This window comes from Micropterus salmoides, unplaced genomic scaffold (assembly GCF_014851395.1).
Source record: "Micropterus salmoides isolate LMB-PRFRI ecotype aquatic unplaced genomic scaffold, ASM1485139v1 Ms_hic_scaffold_2385, whole genome shotgun sequence".
In the NCBI taxonomy this organism is placed as follows: Eukaryota; Metazoa; Chordata; class Actinopteri; order Centrarchiformes; family Centrarchidae; genus Micropterus; species Micropterus salmoides.
The window spans coordinates 20,431-30,999 of NW_024041579.1; the positions used below are offsets into that span (position 1 = coordinate 20,431).

The window sequence follows — 10,569 nt, forward strand, 5'->3', positions numbered from 1 at the left end:
ATAAGCTCTGGATAGCGAAGCGGAAACTGTTAGTCAGAACCGTCCGCCAAGATGTTGAAACTCTTCATGGCTCATCTGTCAGATTTCTCCTGTCGCACACCCTGGGAAGACTTTCACCTTCAATCATGCCTTTACTGCAAGCCAATTCACGCTTTCAGACCGCACTTATCCTGTAATACCTTCTCAAAGGAAATGCAAGCATCTACAAGGCACCCCATTACCATCCATTAAAAGGGCATCACCACTACTGCTCATAGGCTCAGATCACATCCACCTCATCACTCCCATTGCTCCAGTCAGACTGGGCCCTTCTGGATCACCTGCAGGTTCAAAACCTGCCTAGGATGCACACTCCAAGGCCCCATAAGAGACTTTCAGTCTCAAAATCCTCACAGCCTGTCCGGTGTCTATTTACATCCTTCAGTTCCCCTGCAGATGAACTGCGCTACAATGTTGAAAAACTCTAGAAATTCTATGCTTTACCTGTACCAACAAGCCATGGAGCTCTAAATTTTTTATTTGACCCACGTAGGCCGATTGAGAACAGATTCTCATTTGCAACAGTGACCTGGCCAAGAAGGTGTAGATGTGCAGAACAACATAGTTGCACATTAAATGCATAGTACAAATTACAATACGGTAAAACGGTAATGAGTCTGTAAAGGAGAATATTTTAAAGTGCAGTATGTACAATTGGTGCAGGTGCTGACCATTGAAGGAGGTAGGTCAGATTGTATGCATAAATGGTATGGCAGCAATAAAAATCACAAGATATAGATGGATAGTACAGAGATCTATAAACACTTTGTGCAAGTTGAGTTCTAATTACAGGTGGTATGCAAAAACAAAGCAAGAGGGGTAGGAGACCTAGCATGTACAGAGATCGGACAAGAGTTAAGATAGACATACTTTAAAGGCAGTGAGGGGGATGAGGGTCTGTAGCATGAGGGTTTTTTGTAATTCATTCCAGTCGTTGGCAGAGGAGAACGGGGCATGAAGAGAATTCAAGTCAATGGTGTTAACCACTATGCCGCTTCTCAGGCTAGCAAATTCTCCTCTTCTGAACATTCCTCAATATGCAGTGATGTCACGACTCCATAACACAGAATCCCGGTTGGCCAAAGATCCAGAGAAGGCAAACTCTTACTGTGACCAGCTATCGAAACTGGAGCAAGCTGGCTACGTAGCTAAACTGACCCCTGAGGAGGTTTACGGCACCAAAGAAGCTTGGTACATTCCTCATCATATGGTAACGCATTTACTTTGCAAGGACAATGCCTCAGTAAGTATCTTACAGGACCAATCCTCAGGCCATCACTCCTTGGTGTGTTGCTGCGCTACAGGCAACATGCTGTAGCAATAAATGGTGACATTAAAGGTATGCTTCACCAGCACCTGTTGTGCGACTAATGCCCTACAGAAACATGTGAAGGATAACCCATCTGAAGATGTGCAGTACTCAATCATCCTCATGGCCCTTCAACGATTCACTTCTCGGAGAGGCACCTTTGCGATCTTATGTGATCAAGGGACCAACTTCAAAGGAGGAAGCAAAGAATTACAGGAAGCCTTCAATAACCCCCCCCCCCCCCCCACTCAAGTCACTATTGGCAACAAGGAAAATCCATTTCAACCCTCCACACGCACCCCAGTTTGGTCTGGGAGCATGAGACACTCTGTTAAGAATACTCTGAAGGCAACTATTTGGTGCACAAATGGTCACTGAAGAGGTTCTGAGGACAGTGTTGATTGAGACTGAAGGAATTCTTAATTCAAAACCACTTATGTCTTCAAATATCGCAGATGTGGATACAGTCACCGCCAATCTTATCATGGGACGACACGATGCATCACTCCTAGTGTCCTACCCTGATTCTGATATCCTTGGTCGAAGACTTTGGCGCCATGTACAAAGATTTGCTGATCATTTCTGGAAACACCAAATCTTACCTACCAGTACTCCAAAACCAGCACAAATGGCAAAAGGACAGTCCAAATCTGCAGTTAATCACCATTGTGGTGATGATTCTTTGCTACCAAGATCCCTGTGGCCTATAGGAAAAGTGACCCGCCTCCTACACGGCAAAGATGGCCGCAGCAGGACAGCTGAAGTCAGTTAAAGACAAACCCTATATTAGACCTGTGGCTAATCTGATCCCACTTCCTGCCCTACCTAATGACACCCCTTAATTATGGTTGGGTATATTCTCTCTCATTTCTCACTAGAAGTTTAGGGGCAGCTGTAGTATCTTTATTTTTACTCACTCCCTTTAGTTCCTTTTCTCACTGATTGGCTCCCGCTTTCACCTTTCATTCCTAATTCACTTGTTCACTATTTAAGGACTGCACTCCCTTTCACTTCCACATGGGGCAGCAGTTCTGGTAAGAATTTTAATTTACTTTTATCCTATGTTTATGAAAAACTTAGATGTTTGTCTCTATTTCCTTGAAATGGACATGTGAGTTTAGTTTCTAATCGTGTTTTCTTTCAGATTGAACAATGTGTGTCATGGGGCTACCCCATGCCTTCATTTAAGCCAGCAGTAGTATTGGTCTTAGCATGCTAAGCTAACCTTAGCTGAGCATTATCATAGGACGTTTAGCATATGGGCTGGCATCATTGGACACATGGCTTGTCATTTCAGTTCATTTAAGTACTAGTCGGAAGAGTTGAAATCATGGTTAGATAAATACAGCACATACACAGTTCATTTCAAGTCATTTATTTTAGTTTATTAGATTTACCTAAGGTCATCCAAATGTTTTTATTCACCTGTTCTCATCCTCAAGCAGGGATCTGGGCCGAAGGGGCAAACGGGAAGTGATGGAGTGTGGAGTCATAAGGGGGAAGACCTGGAATGGTCAAAGTGTGAGGCAGTACAGAGGGGTGTACTGGAATACCTTAAAGTTGCTGTTTTGAGAAGCTTTTGTTTAGCATGTAACATTTCATTTCTGGTTTTATAGCTGATGTAGCCAGAGATGTTTTGGACTGTTGGGATAACATAATGGTGGTTAATTGATTTTCAATTAACTTTGGTTTGTCTTGTAGGAGGGGCGTCTGGTATAAAGGAAGGAGGCAGAGGCTCCTCGTGAGAACAGCTTTGGCCTGGAAGAGCACATGTGCTAGAGCCCAATAGTCAGGGCCTGAGTTTTTTTTATCTCAGTGTGTAATGATGATTTGAATGGTTTATACTTAGTTTCCTCATTTGGTTTTTTGTTAATCTGATATATTTTTGCAATAATTCACTTGCACAACTGCACTTTCCACGTATCTGGAAAAAATAAATTGAAGCACCAGGTGGAGAACTCCATGTCTCCTCCTTCCACCATGGGGCTAAACATTACAGTGTGTGGGGGTTTTTTTTTGGGGGGGGGGGGTTCCTGATTATGTTGACAAATGCATCCTTTACATTGGAAGAAATAAAACATTGTTCAGAGGACTTTTACTTGAGTACAGTTTTTGGCTATTCTGCCCGGTGGGGACTTTAACTTGAACGCACACTAACCCATGAGGACTGTCATCGTGGGAACAAATTCAGGTCTGCACGGGTAGAGACTGCTTTTTGAGGGTTAAAACTTGGTTTTCGGGTTCAGGTTAGGTGTGTAGTTAGGATTAAGGTTGGAAGGGGCTAGGGAATTAGGTCAATGAGACATAAGAGCAAACGCACGTGTTTGTGTGTGGTAAGAAAAAAGACATCCCTGAATGGATCTAGCATATATACGTAGGTTACTAGCTAGTCAATGTGCAAGATCACATTTAGAGCACGTTCTTCTCCTACAGTTGCATATGTTACAGTTGTTGCTTCTTTAATCTGGCTGTACACAGCTTTTAAAATGTAATGTTAATCCTGTTTTCATCATCTGAACGATTGGCAATGCCACACCAAAACTTTGACTTATAACAGCAGGACTAGTTTTTTTTTCTCCATTATGATTAAAGATTTTGCTACGGCCTAATTTAAGTGATGTAACAAACTCCGGTTATTAAAATACTGAAGTAAACAAATTTTTCACTTTCAAGAAACAGGAAAAGCTGTTGTAAGCTATGTTGGGAGACTGCCAAGAAACGGCTAACATATTCAAACAAAAAAATGCAGTTGGATGAAATGATTTGCCATGCTAATTACAGTAATGTGACCGTTACAGAGATCAGATTTTGTGTCAGAGCATTTGACTTATTGATTGCGGTCTGAGTTTATAAAACGTGTTTTGGATTAAGCAAAATTGTTGGGTTTTTTTAAAGGTGTCCAGAGTTAAGTCCAAAGTTTAGGAGCCACTGTTAACTGTAACACTAACGCATTCCATTACCACAATTCAGCCATGTCTTTTCAACGTTAACTCACACCAGTCTTTAAAAATATTGCATTGTGCACATGCCACATGGACGTATGATTAAACATGGACACCGGACCCAAAGATGACGCTTATTCAGTCCAATAATAATGGCACATGCCCCAAAAAGGTTTCTAGCATCTGGGTTTACCTCCGGGACACTGAAAATCACTTTTCTCAACCTGAGAAAAGTTTCACAAATATAAATCCTTCCAGTGATTTAAAAAGTTATAATTGACCTTGTTTGCAGTTCTGTCTGTTCAGCATAGAGGGATAGCTTCTGTCCCTCTTAAATCATGGACAGAGATGGGCCATTTTGCTTTGATATTGTATATCAGGCAACTTCCATTGCATATCATCTGACAGCAGGTGACCTTCAATGATGTTGCACCTTTTTGAATTCATCGATCGGTGCTGATAAGGTAAAGTGAAACTTTTTAACAGTACAGTTGTTACTTTGTGAAAGGTTGACATTGAAATGCACAATTATGTAAACAACTGCCACAACTTCAAAATTAATTTGATCTTTTATCACTGGTGTGCACATTTCATCCAGATTAAATTATTACTATTCAGCTTGACACCCAGGACATTGTAACTGTACATTTAGTTTGGGAAATGATTTCTGTTTGACAGTCTGTCTCTACAGGTCCAGATTACCCCGCCATACACTCATAAGTACAGTCACTTGTGCCCATAACACTGGGGAAGCCTGAAGGAGAGTATTAAGTTAAAACAGAGGCTCAGCCTGTAGGCTACTTTACTTATTTATTTTAAGGGTCACCTCCCTGCAATTTAATAAAACGCCTCCTTGATTCTTCGTGTTTCAAAATGACTAGGGAAAGTGCTGAAAATATTCAGTTACTGCTTTAGAGTGAGGTATATCCTTCTTAATTTCCAGTATATAGCCGCCTTTGCAAGACCTTCTGCATCATTAACACAGTACAATGAATGTCTCACATGCAATGGTCTTTGGTTGGCTTCGCTACGGTGAATGTTAGGGACAACCTGATTAAGAGTGGAGGTATCGAATGCAGAAGCTTACGTGCACCAGTGATTACTATATAGTTTATAAATGATGTGAATAAATTGCTACGGCCTTTAAAGTCAGGAGATCTCAACCCAGTTTCATACCTATGGAAGATTTTTGGTGAGACATGTAAGACACTGCTCTACCACACCATCACAACACAACATCAAATGATATGATATAAACTTTCAAATCAATTTAGTGATGTAAGTGACTGTCCCTGATGATGCATGTCCTTTTGTCTGGGTATATTTGTTTTCCTTTCTATTTTCTATACTCAGGTGGTATATGTAAATTTTATCTTGTGGAGGTATAGTGTTCATCCCTCCAGTAGAGTTCCAAAGAGTTGGCAAGGAGCGCTGAATCTGTTCTGGAGGGCTGTGATGGCCTGACACCATACTAACACACTGTATCTATAGGTAAACTATACTGGGCCTATTGAACAGGTACCTCTCCCACAGACACTCATCAGGGAAGTCCTGTGGATCATTTATGTCTCTGAAGACCCTTGGGGCTGGTGGTGTAAACGCTCTGTGTAGAATCTGAGCATCCACAGGATTGTTGAGGAATGAACATAGTTAGCTGGTTTTAGATGCACTGCTTATACAGTATTGCCTAACCCCATGTCAAATAACCTGTTGGCAGTGAAAGTGGTGAGACTTGATTTTCCTAAATTGTTTATTTTCATTGATACATTATTTGGAACTAATGTAAAGATATACATTCATGTTTGGTCACATTGTGAGAAACAGGTATGAACTTAAATCCGCCATGTAGCCAGAGACATGACTCCAAGTTAATGATAATGTTTGTCCGTAACTGCAAGGTTTGTAAATAAGCAACCAAATCAACTTTAAAGGTGATGATATATCAATGTGTTTAATACTTGTTTTCCGCTGCTCCCAAGAAGAAAGAATCAGCCAAAACAATCAGTTATTGCATGCGGAGTGAAGTCACTGCGGTTTGTTACCCCCAAAATAATACATTTCTAATAGTATACATCAAACTATTCAGAGCCACCTCATTTCATTAAATAAAGAATGAAGCGAGGTGCGAAGTTCAACATTATTATCAGCAAAATTAACTTAAAGAGGTGGTATTATGCTCATTTTCAGGTTCAAAATCCTATTTAGGTGTTGCACCAGAACAGGTTTTTTACCTTATCTGTTTTTATGCAAATTGCTGCAATGATGCAGCTACTCATGCGTTTCCTTAAAGTGGTCATATCATGCTAATTTTGAGGTTCATTTATTTAGGGGTTGTACCAAAATAGGTTTACATGGTTTCATTTTCAAAATTATATTTTACATATTTTTTGTCATACTGCACATTGCACCAACTCCTCTTTTCACCCAGTGAGTTGAACACTTCGTTTTAGCTATGGAGTGATACATCTTGTCTCTAAAGGATCTTTGTTGGGAGTTGCATATGCGCAGTTCCTAGTGAAGGACTACTAGCCAATCAGAAACAGAGAAGGGCGGGCCAATGAGAAGTTAAACACAACTTTGTTTCAGCTGTGCATGTTGTCGACAAGCTTGGCAACATAGACTGGAGCAAGAATGGTGAGTTATTAATCTGTAACAAAAGTATCTTTCATCCATAAAGTTTTAACTGAGCTCTGTCTCTACATCACAGTAACAACTTTATGTTCATTGACTGCCTGGAGGGTAGCTAGTGTTTGGAGGGGAGAGGTGTTTTTCCACCGGTGTTTTTGTGGGCGTGTCCAAGTAGCCGCTTGGCGAGCATTATATGAGGCGCATGTAGCTTTCATCCCTGTGACGTCACAGGGATGGAAGGGAAGCGGCTGGACTACAAACGAGCTGTTTTCAAGCAGTTCAGAGCAGTGTTTTCTGTGGGAGATGGGAACTCCCTTTGGGCTGGACTTTGGGCTTTTTCACTTTGCAAACCTATTACATGCACAAAAAAGGTATATAACTCAAGAAAGGAGAGGGAAAAAGACAAAAACCATAATACCACCTCTTTAAAGTTTCAGAGGTAGAAGTACTTATTATGCAGAATATTGTCTACTGTCAGTGGTATATTGTTATCTTATTAATTATTACTAATGCATAATGCTATTGCAAAATGAAGGCAGCATATTTTTCAACTATTATTAAATTAATCGCCAACTACTTTGAAAATCAATTAATCAGTTTGAATAATTGTTTAAGAGGGAAAAAGTGAATATCTTCTGGTTGTGGGCAAAATAAAACATTTGAGGACGTCATCTTAGGCTTTGAGAAACAGTGATTGACATTTTTCATTTTCTGACATTTTATAGACCAAACAACTAGTTGATTAATCAAGAACATAATCGAAAGAATAATCGCTAATGACAATAATCGTTAAGCCCTAGAATATATCCTCCTGAAATGAGGATGGCAAAATTATGAAGTAGTACTATAGTAAAGTGAGTAAATGTATTAGTTTATTTCCACCTCTAGTAATGTGTATAACATTTAAAGTGCAAATGTAAAAGCACTTGTGCATTGGGTATTTCACAGCTTTGTAATCAGTTTATGACAAAGATGCAGATTAGAACTTGTTTTTTATCAATACACACATTATTTTGGTCTCTTGGTTACTGTCAAGCATTTGGGAGAACGGGAAGAGTGCACAAGGAAATAATCCCCCAATCTTTATTGTCACATTTTTAATTCAGGAACATCAAAGTAGCTTGAACGCAGTTCTCTTCTCACAGTGGGACAAATACAGATAATGTGAATTGGATTTTAAAATTCAAAGAAATAAAAAAGAATCCAATATATACAAATATTATATGCACAGACAACTGGCAGAAGTAAAATTAAAAAGGTTTTAAAAGTAATTGTTGGCTTCCACAGTGACTTGCTTTATCAACAAATGGATTAGCCCATATTGTACATGAGCACATTGCAGTATAAATGCATCACAGGCTTTAAACACCTTTAACTATTAAAAGTAAATATGAAAAAAGCCTGTAAAATGTGTATTTTAATCCTTGCACCCACACCCAAGAGGTTTTAGTGTCTTGACTAGCCAATAAAAAGGTTCCTTGTGTTTGCACATTATAAGTATGAAACAATAAAAAAGAAAAAATCAGGAGTGGGAGGGTTGAAAGGGTGTGGAAAGGAACGGGCAAGCAGAATGATGAGAAATTCATTTAGAAACAGCGAGGGGGGGTTATAAAAGTGTCCTCATCTGCATGTGAAGCATATAAGAGCTACTGTCAATTTGACTAGTCCTCCACATCCTCATATTCACACACAGGGAACATCATAAAAAAACACAGACAAGGAAGAGTCACGGTCAGGTAAGTACCTCTTGATCACCTCAGGACGCAAAACGTTTATGTGTGAATACACAACTCTATGAGCTATTGCCTACATTTTTTAGTGTAGTTCATGAGTATAGTTTATTGTATAGATATAAACCCAGAGAGCATTGGTACTGTGTGTGTGCTGCATGACTTGCCTCAATGGAAGAATACAAAGGAGGCAACTTCAACTGTAGTATAAAAAATCTATAAAAATCGTATAAATAGTATCTGTGTGAGGTTTTCTATGTTTTACAAAAAATGTCTTGCACACAGCATTTTCCTGACTACCTAAACCGATGCTTAAAAATCCATTATCATCTTGATACATCGCTTGTGCACAAAATTTGAGATGACACAAGCATTCTGTTACTTCTTGTGCTGTGATTTTTTAATTGGATTAACTGCTTTGTCATCTTAGCTAACATAATGTCATGCATTGCATATTGCACTTTATACAGAAAAGGAATTGAAGCCTTTTTGTGTCTTTGAAGTATTCTGAAAGCCTGTTCAACGTTTTGATTGTTTTTGGCCTATTAGAAGGGCACAGGACAAAGGTTTGGCTCACAAAGACAATTTGATTGACTGAAAGAGAGGAGGGAAATTGGAAATTAATACTGAAGGTAAAAGCACAGATGATTAACGTGTGAAGTATTGTTGTTTGTGTCACAGATGATTGGTAGGCTAACAAGTTTGAGGAAAACAACTGAGAATATTAGGCAAGGCAAGGCAAGGCAAGGCAATTTTATGTGTGTACCCCATTTCAACAACAAGGCAATTCAGCTCAGTGCTTTGCATGAAAAATTAAAGGCATTAAGAATGAAAACAAAGCAATATAATAACACAATATAAAAAGGCCTATAAATAAGATTTAATTAATAGAAGCAAATTTTAGTCAATCTCTTTAACTCGCCTAGAGCTCTAGCTTTATTTTTTCTCTGTTGAAAATTGCTGAAGATTTTTAGAGAATTTTAAATAAACTCTATATGAATGCTGTTTATGATGATCTTTCAATTACCTTCAGGTTTATCAAATGAAGAGCAAAATGAAGTTGATGATCAGACCCCTTCTTTTCAGTTTGCTCCTGTACTGTGCAACCCAGACATTAGGTAAGCATGTTTGGTTTGCAAGAATTTAACTGACTTCTTGACCTCTGTTAAATTGTTCATATAAAAGATTTTTTCTCACCACTTTTGTTCAATGTAAGCTTTCACTGCTTCAGTTAGCCCTTCAAGTTTCAACTTTCTCCCCCTTTTTCCTAAGGTGTCACGATCCAATCTGTCCCAGAATTCAGCAGTGAGGGTGTTATACAGACAGAGCTGGAGAAGACTGTGTCTCTGGTTTGTCTTGGCAGTGAGACTGAGGACGATGAAGAGTTGGTCTGGCTAAGGAATGGCGCTGCCGTCAGTTGAAGGAAGAAAATAAGAACGGTATCAGCAGAGTGTGTGTTACACCCGTCATCTATGAAGACAATGGTGCCACTTTCACCTGCCACCTGAGCAGAAATAACACAGTTAGGGCCTCGGTCACCCTGAATGTCACATGTGAGTCCCTTCAAATAAATGTCGGATTGACTAATAACATATATATCACTTTCAGGTTTACTGAATTTTCTCATCTAGCATTACCATCAGGTAAAGATTTCTCTTTGTTCAATAATGGTTAATGACCAAATAAACAGCAAAACTAATAACATTCCCAATTCATCTAATAGTTGAGCTATTTCAGTCTGAACCAAAGCAGTGTACCAGCAGACTGACATTGCCAACCACAAAGGCACGCTGTTAGCATGACTATACATGCTGGCTACTAGGTTAGCATACAATTAAACAATTTAAAATAGGTGCACTCAAATCTCTTCTTTATATGAAAGCTGTGCAGCTATCTGAAAATCAATGTTCCTCTTCAGACC

The 10,569-nt window shown here is 39.3% G+C and overlaps 1 long non-coding RNA gene across 2 annotated transcripts; it reads left to right on the forward strand.

Moving 5' to 3' along the window:
• Positions 1–6,846: 6,846 nt before the first annotated feature.
• On the forward strand, positions 6,847–10,061 carry LOC119918721. Of its 2 annotated transcripts, none has more exons than XR_005447489.1 (3): positions 6,847–6,924; positions 9,682–9,766; positions 9,921–10,061. It is a non-coding gene; the product is annotated as an uncharacterized LOC119918721 (long non-coding RNA). The 2 variants fall into 2 exon arrangements; XR_005447490.1 differs by lacking the exon at positions 6,847–6,924 and adding an exon at positions 8,332–8,654.
• Positions 10,062–10,569: the final 508 nt, after the last annotated feature.